This window comes from Phyllobates terribilis, unplaced genomic scaffold, assembly GCF_046119375.1.
Source record: "Phyllobates terribilis strain yellow unplaced genomic scaffold, ASM4611937v1 Scaffold_30__1_contigs__length_15301838, whole genome shotgun sequence".
In the NCBI taxonomy this organism is placed as follows: domain Eukaryota; kingdom Metazoa; phylum Chordata; class Amphibia; order Anura; family Dendrobatidae; genus Phyllobates; species Phyllobates terribilis.
The window spans coordinates 11138365-11151387 of NW_027362790.1; the positions used below are offsets into that span (position 1 = coordinate 11138365).

Here is a 13023-nt window from a genome sequence, read left to right on the forward strand (position 1 = left end):
CCAAAATGAGCTTGTAATCTGGCTTCTGCAACTTTGAACATGAAAAATCCAATGAGGAGAAGAAAAGCAAAGCCAAAGAGTCCATCCCAAAATCCGACAAACAAGCAAAATGAACAAAAAACATTGAATTCAATTCTTTCTGATTTTAGAAACTGCATTAAAGAAGGGGTGCACCGGTCCTGGAGATACTGCAATACCAGGTCAATGCGTGGAGTGGACAGAGCAAGCTCTTTTTCCATCTCCCTGTTCTAAAAATCCATTTAATATATGGTCCCCAGATAGGGGACGTATCAGATATTAAACTGATAAGAACAGATTTTTTTTTTTTAATTTGGCTATCCCCTGCAGAGGGATAAAACCGTTTATTAAAACTTTAACAAATTACAAGCATAATTAAACAAATACCAAACGTTAAAAGACAAATGAAATTTACAAAACAAAAAAATACAAAGATTTTAAATAATTAGGTTCCATTGGTCAACAAGCCATTTTTTGGAAATATGTACATTCTTCTTTTTGTCAATTAAATAATAAGTATACATTTCACATAAACATAAACTTAAAACATCATTCACTGATAAAACATCTTGTTTAAAAATAGCAATGTTGCGCGCTTTCCAGAGAGATGACTTGGCGCAGTTCACTGTCTTCCAAGCCATTGTGTACTGGTCCATTGTGGGGCATTCCATAAGTCCGTATAGCACAGTTTTATATGTAAAGTCCTTGAGGTCTGCCACCCTTTCCAGTAGGGGGAGCAGTCTTCTCCAGAAATCCTTTGCAAAATTACATGTCCATAATAGATGTTCCACCGTTTCCTCGTCTTGGCATCCGGTTCTTGGGCAGATGGCAGACCTCACAAATCCTCTTCTGTATTGGAATGCCCGGCAAGGAAGACAGCGGTGCATGCAACTCCAAGCCAGATCTCTCTGTTCATTAAAAAGATAAAAAACGTTAATCATTTTCCAGATAGACATAGATTTGTCATCATCATATCTGTCAACATTACATATTTCCTCACTTTTACGTATTTCTTTAATTAATTTCTTACTATTTCTTAATTCCTCTATTTTCTTAGTCCCTAAATTAAAATCGGACACTATTTTCCTTAAAATCTCATAATGCGTCGACAAATTAAAAGCATGGGGCACAGATATATTAACTTCATACCATCCAAACTTTCTCATAAAAAATCCTGTATTAAAACGCATAAAAAAGGACCAATAGTGATTCTTAAAAAGGGCATTAAAACAGTAAACGAACAGATGGATTAAAAGAAACCTATTAAAATCTGGAAAATCTTTACCACCTTTTACTTTTGATTTCATCACGATTTCTCTTTTCAGCTTTTCCATTTTTGAGTTCCAAAAGAAGGTAAAACAGGTTTTGGTTATCTTTTTTAAAACATTAACAGGCGGGGGGAAAACCATGCTAAGATACAATAAAAGAGGTAAAATCACCATCTTTAAAACCAATACTTTACCCTCCATTGTAAGTCTCCTCATGTTCCACATACATATTTTCGTATTTACTTTCTGTGTAACTGTTTCCCAACTATTATAACCATCATTATTTTCAGTGAATGATATACCTAAAATGGAAATGGATTCGGAGACATTAATTGGTACATCACGTAAAATCATCCCCCCAACACTTAAAATGTTACACTTATTAAAATTGATTTTAAAACCAGAAGCTAGACAAAAGGATTGCACTTGATGGAGAGTGGCCGTAAGTGATGGTGCATCTGTACACAAGACCGCCACGTCATCCATGTAGCCTACAACCTTGGCCTCCAAACCACCGCTTCCAGGCAGAGGGACACCGCATATCTGTTTATTTTGGCGTATTGCACATAACATTGGTTCCAGTGCACAGATAAACAGTAGGGGGGACAGAGGGCATCCCTGTTTCACCCCTGACCGTAAAAATACCTCTTGTGTCTTAAAACCATTCACTAAAATCTTACTTGTACAATCCTTGTAAAATGCTTTAAGCGATAGTAAAAACCCTTCTGGTATGCCCATTTTCTCTAAAACTTTAAAAAGATAAAAGTGTGAGACACGGTCAAATGCTTTTTCAAAATCAATAGATAACATCGCCATTTTCCCCTTTCTGTCTTTCACATCCTCAATACAGTCTTTCACTAAATTCAGATTGTCCCATATACTGCGCCCCGGCACCCCACACACTTGATTAGAATGAATAACTTTGCTGATGACTTCTTTTAGACGATTTGCACAAATTTTAGCCATTATTTTATAGTCACAATTTAAAAGTGTTATTGGTCTCCAGTTTTCTAATTTTGATTTATCACCTTTTTTGTATAGGAGGGAGACTTCACCTTTCTTCCAGGAATTTAATAAAACCTTATTATTAAAAACCTCAGTAAACAAATAAAACAAATCATCTTTTAAAATATCATAAAAACATACATAAAATTCTATTGGGATGCCATCAGGACCAGGGACCTTTCCAGTTTTAAAACTTTTAATAGTTTTTAACACTTCTTGTTCCGTTAAAACTTGGGATAAAAACTCTTGGGATGCGGGATCTAAAACAGCTGTTAGTCCTTGCAGCGAATCATCCATTAATTTATTATCTATATTTTTTCCATTAAAAAGATTAGAAAAAAAAACCTCAACTTTACCCAGCATATTTTTTATATTATTCTCACCATCTATATGGTCAATTATCACTTTTTCTTTTTTATTTTTCCTAAAAAAATATCTGGAACACTTTTCATTTTCTTCTATATGTTGTACTCTAGAACGAAAAATTATCTCTTTTCCTTTTTGTTCTAGCCATTTTGAAATCTCTTCTTTTAAGTTTGAAATATCAAGTTGTACATCTATCCCATTGTCTCTGAGCTTAAATAATGTTTGTAGGCGGGTATTTAAAATTCTATATTCTTCATATTTTTCTTTGGCTCTACATATACTCTTTTTAATAAAAAAGTCTTTTATTTTTACTTTCATTCTATCCCACCATACACTCATAGTCTCATTTGTTTTTTTCCCTTTTCTACATTTCCTATAAAACTCAATAAAATCTGATAAAATCTGCGGGTCGGTTAAAAGGGATACGTTCATTTTCCAGCTTTTCTTACCACATTTTTTGTTGTCATTTACTTTTATGGTAAAGGATAAAAGTTTATGGTCTGAAAATATATTAGCTAAAACTTCACATTTGGCAGGTATTGTTTTATCTGAACCAAAAATAAAATCAATCCTAGAGCTACAATTAGCATTGCTCCAAGTGAAACCGGCGTCCTCTGGGCTGTCACTATGACACTCTTTATATATGTCTATCAATTTAGCATCTTTGACTATATCATGTAGCATACCTGAGGTTTTATCGTAGTTCCTGCTTACAGAGCTGGAGCGCCGGTTTTCACCTTTTAAAACACAATTAAAATCCCCTGCTAAGATAAAAGGTTCAGAGTTATTAATAAATAATGGTAAAAGATCAAGCATTTCGGCTCTTTCATTTTTCTCTGGGGATCCATAAAAATTTAAAAACTGCCATCTAATACCATCAATAAAAGCTTTTACTAATAAAATACGACCTGGTAAAATTTCCTGAATAAAATCAATTAAAACGTTCCCTTTAAAAAGTATGGCTACACCCGCTGATCCTGCAGCATTCGATCCGGACCAGACAGATGGCCCACACTTCCACTCATCTTTATATTTTTGATATGACATTTCATGTGGGATATTACATTCTTGCAGAAAAAATACAGATGCAGTAAAACACGTAAAAAAATTAAAAAGAGCAGTTCTTCTCGTGTTAGATTTTATGCCTCTCACGTTGAGGGAAATACCTTTCAGTTCAGCCATCATTAGAAAATGTAGAAATTTTACTTAGGTAACTAAGAGCAACGGATTTACCTGTCCGATGAACCTGATCAGACCACTGGGCTTGCGCCTCCCTCCTCATCTGATAGTATCGTCACGAGAGTCTCCGTGGAGGAGGAAAGATTACCACATTTATATAAACCCGACGCTACACTGGCATAGCTCAGAGGGCTGGCTGGCAGAACCCGCTGGGTCTCCATTGGCTGGCCATGCAGTTCCTCATCAGGTGGGTCCCCGAGGGGTTCCGCCGCCCCTGTTTGACCTGTAGAAGGTCGTCCTATAGGAGGAGGTTGCGCACAAGGCAGAGCCTCTGACTCTTCAGAGGCAGCAAGATCCCGGTCCCCACCTGTAGCAGCGGAGACCAAAACCCCTGAGGGTCCAGCGTCCACGTCCCCTTCTGGAGAAGTGTCCATCTGTTCACCTCCTGCTGCCTCCTCCGAACCACCCTTTTTCTTTTTCTTAGGACCCACCTTTATCCACTCAGCGCCCTCAGCACTAGGAGACCCAGACTGGGCATGGGCTTCTGTGTCGGCCTTTTGCCGGTCCCTTTTGACCTTACCAGTAGTGCCCTTCTGCTCCTTCTCAGCCCTACTTTTGGACTCCCGCAGGTCCTGCAGCCAGGTTTTGGGATTTGGTATTTTACCTGTCATAGACTCTGGAGACACTTCACTATTTGGTACGCCCTTATTGTCTCCAGAGGCTCCAGGTTGTTGTTCCTCCTCCTGAGGGGTGGTCTGATCTTTTGGTCCTTGGTCGGACGTCTTGGACTTCAACTTTTGCTCATCTTCCCGAAATCTGTGAGGGCAAGAAAAATAAAAGTGACCTGGAGTCTGGCAAAAACTGCATTTCTTTTCCTTAGGGCATTCTTTTGTCTCATGTTCTTCACTAGCACAATTTCTACATGATACATGACAGTTTTCTTTTGAATGACCATAGCGCCCACAATTTCTGCAATATACTGGCATCCCAGAAAAGAAGAAATCCCCATTTGTTTGCCCAATTTTGAAACGGGCAGGGGGGAGCCGTATACCACCTGGTGTATTTGGATCTCTTGTACACTTCACAAGGAATTTCCACTTAGATGTCCATATGTTATATTCGTTTAATATCTTCCCAATACATTTAACACTTTTAAAATAAATTGCTAGAAATGACATTACTTCTGGAGCAGAAACAAAGGGCGAAAATATTTTTACAATAACCAGTCTTACCTCATCCAGGACGTGCTCAACAATTTGTATCCCTTTCAAAACAGGACTATTTTCAACTTTTTTTAACTTTTCTAGTACATCTCTAAAAATACCTTCTCCGGTGAATGTGATGTCATAGTCACCTCTTCTGGGATAATCCTGGATGGAGAGAATTTCATTCCTTTGTACGCCAAGAAGGTTCCTGAGCACGTCCTGGACTACATACCCTAATTTCCTCATATCCGAGCCACCCGCCGTGAAGTGAACTCAGATAGAGTTTTTTAGCCTCGCATAAAGAGGCACGAGGTTAGGGTCAACCTCCATGGAAAAACGCAACAAGGTTGCAAATTGCAGCCGCTTGCAATCTGCGCTCCCAGTGTTCTTGCAGCGAAAAACACCTGGAAGCTGGGGGATCGCAACTCGTTACCCTGGGACTAAGCCCTCTCCCTAATAGCAGCAAGCAGGTTAAGTCCACCAAAGTGGACGATCCTGCCAGGCCAAGGAGAGGGGTACCCGAGTGCCCTTCAACCACAATCTCCTGCAATAAAGCACTTGATCTTAGCCAAAAGGCCGAGAAGCGATAACCAGAATTGGTTTCAAACTACGGAGCCACCCAAGGATCCTGAAAAGTCCATTTGTGGAGATGAGCTCCTGGACTCCCGTTAAGAAGACATGTTGTCAACCTCTAGATCCCTTACATGCCTGCACTTTTCGGCTTGCTGCTGCTGCAATCCACGCGTTTTAGATCTGCATAACTCCACCTCTTTAAACACAGCACCTTCACCCCCTGCTGTTCCCACCCGCCTCAACACCGTTGGAAGGGAGGAGAACCAATTAAGGCGGGGGGTGGGGTGGAACGAGCAGCTGTCTACCCTTAGCAGGAGGGCTCCTGATTACATACCTCTCCTGCTGCTTCTGCTGCTGGCTGTCCAGCAGCAGACTGAAGGTGGCTGCTGCTGTGCACAGGTATATAAAGGCTCAGAGCCTATTATGACACGCGCAGCCAGCGTTCCATTGCCACATTCCATCTACTGCAGGCAGGATACCTGGCTGGCTGAATGTCGCTGAGAAGCTCACAGAGACCGCCATAAGCAACAGTTTAACAGAATGCCACAGACTAATCAACCAAACTTTTTGGGTTGGGTTCTCTTTTATAGTCTGCAGGCATTAAATGAAAGAAGTCAGTGTTCCAGCAGAAGGAGACAACGTTTCAGAAAAGGCATTGTAGCAAACCAAAAAAGAAATTTTAAGCGCAGCAGAGTAACCAGCGCACATACCTGTTAGCTCAGGTGAGTTTAAAAGGCTGCTGTTGATAACAAGGGCATTTGCTAAATAGATGGTGTGTGTGCAACAATATACTGAAAGGTCAATTATATTGTGCAGCTTATCTCACCACCTGTAGTTATTTAGGTGAAAGCTCCAAAATGCTTGCCTAATATGTCTGTTTATCCAAAAGGAAGTAAAAAGGGAGAGCTAGAAAGATAGCATTGCATCACATTACATGGCAATGCAATGCACAGTTGCTGAAGTTGAACCAAAATGAGCTTGTAATCTGGCTTCTGCAACTTTGAACATGAAAAATCCAATGAGGAGAAGAAAAGCAAAGCCAAAGAGTCCATCCCAAAATCCGACAAACAAGCAAAATGAACAAAAAACATTGAATTCAATTCTTTCTGATTTTAGAAACTGCATTAAAGAAGGGGTGCACCGGTCCTGGAGATACTGCAATACCAGGTCAATGCGTGGAGTGGACAGAGCAAGCTCTTTTTCCATCTCCCTGTTCTAAAAATCCATTTAATATATGGTCCCCAGATAGGGGACGTATCAGATATTAAACTGATAAGAACAGATACTACACTTGATCTTAGCCAAAAGGCCGAGAAGCGATAACCAGAATTGGTTTCAAACTATGGAGCCACCCAAGGATCCTGAAAAGTCCATTTGTGGAGATGATCTCCTGGACTCCCGTTAAGAAGACATGTTGTCAACCTCTAGATCCCTTACATGCCTGCACTTTTCGGCTTGCTGCTGCTGCAATCCACGCGTTTTAGATCTGCATAACTCCACCTCTTTAAACACAGCACCTTCACCCCCTGCTGTTCCCACCCGCCTCAACACCGTTGGAAGGGAGGAGAACCAATTAAGGCGGGGGGTGGGGTGGAACGAGCAGCTGTCTACCCTTAGCAGGAGGGCTCCTGATTACATACCTCTCCTGCTGCTGCTGCTGCTGGCTGTCCAGCAGCAGACTGAAGGTGGCTGCTGCTGTGCACAGGTATATAAAGGCTCAGAGCCTATTATGACACGCGCAGCCAGCGTTCCATTGCCACATTCCATCTACTGCAGGCAGGATACCTGGCTGGCTGAATGTCGCTGAGAAGCTCACAGAGACCGCCATAAGCAACAGTTTAACAGAATGCCACAGACTAATCAACCAAACTTTTTGGGTTGGGTTCTCTTTTATAGTCTGCAGGCATTAAATGAAAGAAGTCAGTGTTCCAGCAGAAGGAGACAACGTTTCAGAAAAGGCATTGTAGCAAACCAAAAAAGAAATTTTAAGCGCAGCAGAGTAACCAGCGCACATACCTGTTAGCTCAGGTGAGTTTAAAAGGCTGCTGTTGATAACAAGGGCATTTGCTAAATAGATGGTGTGTGTGCAACAATATACTGAAAGGTCAATTATATTGTGCAGCTTATCTCACCACCTGTAGTTATTTAGGTGAAAGCTCCAAAATGCTTGCCTAATATGTCTGTTTATCCAAAAGGAAGTAAAAAGGGAGAGCTAGAAAGATAGCATTGCATCACATTACATGGCAATGCAATGCACAGTTGCTGAAGTTGAACCAAAATGAGCTTGTAATCTGGCTTCTGCAACTTTGAACATGAAAAATCCAATGAGGAGAAGAAAAGCAAAGCCAAAGAGTCCATCCCAAAATCCGACAAACAAGCAAAATGAACAAAAAACATTGAATTCAATTCTTTCTGATTTTAGAAACTGCATTAAAGAAGGGGTGCACCGGTCCTGGAGATACTGCAATACCAGGTCAATGCGTGGAGTGGACAGAGCAAGCTCTTTTTCCATCTCCCTGTTCTAAAAATCCATTTAATATATGGTCCCCAGATAGGGGACGTATCAGATATTAAACTGATAAGAACAGATACTACACTTGATCTTAGCCAAAAGGCCGAGAAGCGATAACCAGAATTGGTTTCAAACTACGGAGCCACCCAAGGATCCTGAAAAGTCCATTTGTGGAGATGAGCTCCTGGACTCCCGTTAAGAAGACATGTTGTCAACCTCTAGATCCCTTACATGCCTGCACTTTTCGGCTTGCTGCTGCTGCAATCCACGCGTTTTAGATCTGCATAACTCCACCTCTTTAAACACAGCACCTTCACCCCCTGCTGTTCCCACCCGCCTCAACACCGTTGGAAGGGAGGAGAACCAATTAAGGCGGGGGGTGGGGTGGAACGAGCAGCTGTCTACCCTTAGCAGGAGGGCTCCTGATTACATACCTCTCCTGCTGCTGCTGCTGCTGGCTGTCCAGCAGCAGACTGAAGGTGGCTGCTGCTGTGCACAGGTATATAAAGGCTCAGAGCCTATTATGACACGCGCAGCCAGCGTTCCATTGCCACATTCCATCTACTGCAGGCAGGATACCTGGCTGGCTGAATGTCGCTGAGAAGCTCACAGAGACCGCCATAAGCAACAGTTTAACAGAATGCCACAGACTAATCAACCAAACTTTTTGGGTTGGGTTCTCTTTTATAGTCTGCAGGCATTAAATGAAAGAAGTCAGTGTTCCAGCAGAAGGAGACAACGTTTCAGAAAAGGCATTGTAGCAAACCAAAAAAGAAATTTTAAGCGCAGCAGAGTAACCAGCGCACATACCTGTTAGCTCAGGTGAGTTTAAAAGGCTGCTGTTGATAACAAGGGCATTTGCTAAATAGATGGTGTGTGTGCAACAATATACTGAAAGGTCAATTATATTGTGCAGCTTATCTCACCACCTGTAGTTATTTAGGTGAAAGCTCCAAAATGCTTGCCTAATATGTCTGTTTATCCAAAAGGAAGTAAAAAGGAGAGCTAGAAAGATAGCATTGCATCACATTACATGGCAATGCAATGCACAGTTGCTGAAGTTGAACCAAAATGAGCTTGTAATCTGGCTTCTGCAACTTTGAACATGAAAAATCCAATGAGGAGAAGAAAAGCAAAGCCAAAGAGTCCATCCCAAATTCCGACAAACAAGCAAAATGAACAAAAAACATTGAATTCAATTCTTTCTGATTTTAGAAACTGCATTAAAGAAGGGGTGCACCGGTCCTGGAGATACTGCAATACCAGGTCAATGCGTGGAGTGGACAGAGCAAGCTCTTTTTCCATCTCCCTGTTCTAAAAATCCATTTAATATATGGTCCCCAGATAGGGGACGTATCAGATATTAAACTGATAAGAACAGATTTTTTTTTTTTTTTTTTTTTTTTTTTTAAAACCACTCAGGTTTAGATATAAGCAAACAGTTAACCAGACTTCGTCATAAGTTATACTGCCACTTCATAAGCATCATTGTGGTTTCTTTATTAAAGTATTATTCAACAAAAATACAAACAAGTAATCCTATGCCAGAGACATTTCCAGAAAAAATATCAACGGTATTTAACCATATCCTGCCACTTAAGGTATTTCCACACACCTTCAGAATCTGTTCCACCACCACCACCTTCTCTTGTATCCCACAAATAGATTACATATAGTCTTGCTAAGATCAACCTAATACAATCATTTACTGTTAAATTTACTCTTTTAAACACACACAAATTTCTCACATCCCACAAGCTCTCCTGCACACACACCATAATAAACCACATCATCCTTTCTAGGCCACGACGACTAGCACCAAAACCAAACATAGCCACTCTCCAATCAATAAACTTCACACCAGCAACCCCTTTACACAGTCCACCCACACCTTTCCACACATCATACGCAAAATTACAATCCCACATAAGGTGCCTCACCGTCTCATTCGCTCCACAACCATCCCTTGGACATACTGCAGATCTTATGAGATCTCTTTTCTTCTGAAAATCCCTCACTGGCAAAATATTATGAAGGCCCATCCATACTATATCTCGCTGTCTATTCGACACACCTTGAATGCTTAACTTCTTCCATACCCGCGCAACTTCCATAGAACGCAATCCCACCACATTACTCTCACACTCATTCACACACATCTTCCCCATCACCTTCTTAACCAACATAAAGTCTTTCATTGCAACTGCTAACAAATCATTCTTCCTCACAAACTTCTCAATCAAACCATACCACTCAGGACTAGTGTTGAGCATTCCGATACTGAAATATCGGGTATCGGCCGATATTCACTGTATCGGAATTCCGATACTTAATTCCGATACTTTTATAATATCGAATACCGGAATCGGAAGTTCCCATAATGCCTGCGCTCTGCAGTGTCTGTGAAGGATGACAAGCTGGATGGCAGCGCTCAGCTGCGATCCAGCTTGTCATCAGAATGCCATCCCAGCGTGGGAGAATTCTCCTGACTGTTTAAAAGCCGGCGCGCGGTAAAAAGCCGCCGGCTTTTAAACAATCACGCAGCCCCATACTGCTTCCCCGCAGCCTCCCACCCCGATCCTCCGCTCCCCTCGCCACCTCCAATCCCAATCGTAAATTAGGACCGGGCGGGGAGTGCAGCACCAAGGAGCGAAGGACCCGGGCGGGGAAGCCGGCAGTGAAAAGACTTCACCGCCGGCTTTCCCGTTCTGTGCTGCGCTTTCCCGCCGGTTATTTCAAATGAACAGCTGAGGTATCAGGTGATGCCGATCAGCTGTTAATTTGAAGTAGCCGCGGTGCCCTCAGAGGGTTCATGTGAGTTCATGCTTGACTGCATGAACTCACATCAACTTTCCCACGGCCGCACAGGTCAGCCACTCCTCCCAAACCCGTCATGATTAGTGTGTGCGGGGTGTGTGTGCGGGGTGTGTGTGTGTGTGCGGGGTGTGTGTGTGTGTGCGGGGTGTGTGTGTGTGTGCGGGGTGTGTGTGTGTGCGGGGTGTGTGTGTGCGGGTGTGTGTGCGGGGTGTCTGTGCGTGCAGGCAGACATAGGCCGATGTGACACTACTACTCCCATCGGCCTATGTCTGTCCCCCGTCCACTCCTGCCAGCAGGATCAGCTCGATGGGAGCAGTAGTTCCCATCAGCCTGATCCTGCTATTTAAATTGCCCTACTGTGTCCCCAATAAATTTTAAATACATGTCATTGGTGGCCAGTGGTTACCTAAAAGAAATTAGTTCATACATTACCTGTCCCCGCCGATCGCCACCTAAAATAAAGTAAAAAATAAAAAACTACACCTATACTCACCTAGACACCTAATTCCCCGAAGCCATCGATCTCCTGTAATAAAATATAAAATAATAAACCACAACCTTATCCTTACCCCTCCGTAGCAGTCCACGAGTGTCCCACGAAGATCTCCAGTTCAGAGCAGCCACATAGAATGTGACCGCTCTGAACCGCTGCCGCCGCTAGAATGACGGGGCCGTAAGGGTTCACCGGAGTTCAGGCAGCGCTGCTCCGGTTAGCTCCTTTACGGCACTGCTGTATCGTGAGAAATTCCCACGGTACAGCACTGCCGTAAAGGAGGTCTCCGGAGCTGCGCTGCTTGAATGCACTCCGGTGACCTCAGTCAGTGGCTCCCGCTGCCGGGAGCGGACGTGTTCCCGGCAGCGTGAGCTTACAGCAGCCATGCACAGCTGTCACCATCTCCAGATGTGACAGCTGTGCATGGGAGATGAGCGCAGGAACGTGGACAGGTAACTATTTTTTTTTTAGTAAACTAAGAATTAAATAAAATGGTGTTTTATTTCAAATAAATTTTTTTTTTCTGGGTGTAGTGTGTTTTTTCTTTTTAACACTTTGTAGGTTAGTAATGGGGGTGTCATATAGACGGCCATCATTACTAACCTGGGCTTCATGGCAGCTGGCGCTGACATGAACCCCACCACTATTACCCCCTGCCACCGCACCAGGGCAGCGTGGAAGAGCGAGGCTAAGTGCCAGAATTGGCGCATCCTATGGATGCGCCATTTCTGGGGCGGCTGACGGCTGGTGTTTCTAGCCTGGGAGGGGGCCAATATTCATGGCACCCTTCCTGAGCTATTAATATCAGCCCCCAGCTGTCTGCCTAGCCTTTGCTAGCTATTAAAATAGGGGGGACCCCATGTCATTTTTTTGGGGGGGGTCCCCCATTTTAATAGCTAGTAAAGGCTAGGTATTCAGCTGGGGGCTGATATTAGTAGCCTGGGAAGCTCCGTGGGTTTTACCCCCTTCCCAGGCTTCAAACATCTGCCCCAGCCGTCTGCTTAACCTCCGCTAGAGACTAAAATTAGGGGGGCCCCCACGTCATTTTTTTGGGGGGGGTCCTCCATTTTAATAGCTAGTAAAGGCTAGGTATTCAGCTGGGGGCTGATATTAGTAGCCTGGGAAGCTCCGTGGGTATTACCCCCTTCCCAGGCTTCAAACATCTGCCCCAGCTGTCTGCTTAACCTCCGCTAGAGACTAAAATTATGGGGGATCCCACGCCATTTTTTTTTAAAATAAATCCTTTATTTTAACACTAAATGACATTTGAGGACTTAATAAAGATGCAGTCCCTAAATTATTATTTATTTTTTAATAAATTTTTCCCAAAACTTTTGACGTGGGCTTCGCCATATTTTTGTATGCCAGCCAGGTACAGCATCCAGCTTCTATGAACACGCCATTTTCCGGGGCGGCCGCGGACTGCAATTTTCAGCGGGGGGGGGGGGCAGAAAGCTTGGGCCTCCCTGCGCTGCAGATTCCATCCCCCAGCTGCCTAGTTATACCTGGCTGGACACAAAAATAGGGAGAAGCTCCACGTTTTTTTTTTTTTAATTATTTCATGAAATTCATGGAATAATTAAGAAA

At 42.9% G+C, this 13023-nt stretch overlaps 3 non-coding genes and 1 pseudogene across 3 annotated transcripts; all 4 read right to left on the minus strand.

The window, feature by feature from the left end:
* Window positions 1-163: 163 nt before the first annotated feature.
* LOC141179809 (U2 spliceosomal RNA) lies at window positions 164-354 on the minus strand. Its single transcript, XR_012255774.1, has one exon. It is a non-coding gene; the product is annotated as a U2 spliceosomal RNA (small nuclear RNA).
* A 6390-nt stretch (window positions 355-6744) lies between these two features.
* Window positions 6745-6935, minus strand: LOC141179241 (U2 spliceosomal RNA). The gene has a single exon (XR_012255275.1). It is a non-coding gene; the product is annotated as a U2 spliceosomal RNA (small nuclear RNA).
* A 1115-nt stretch (window positions 6936-8050) lies between these two features.
* Window positions 8051-8241, minus strand: LOC141179242 (U2 spliceosomal RNA). Its single transcript, XR_012255276.1, has one exon. It is a non-coding gene; the product is annotated as a U2 spliceosomal RNA (small nuclear RNA).
* A 1114-nt stretch (window positions 8242-9355) lies between these two features.
* Window positions 9356-9572, minus strand: LOC141179867 (U2 spliceosomal RNA; annotated as a pseudogene).
* Between the last annotated feature and the right edge of the window lie 3451 nt (window positions 9573-13023).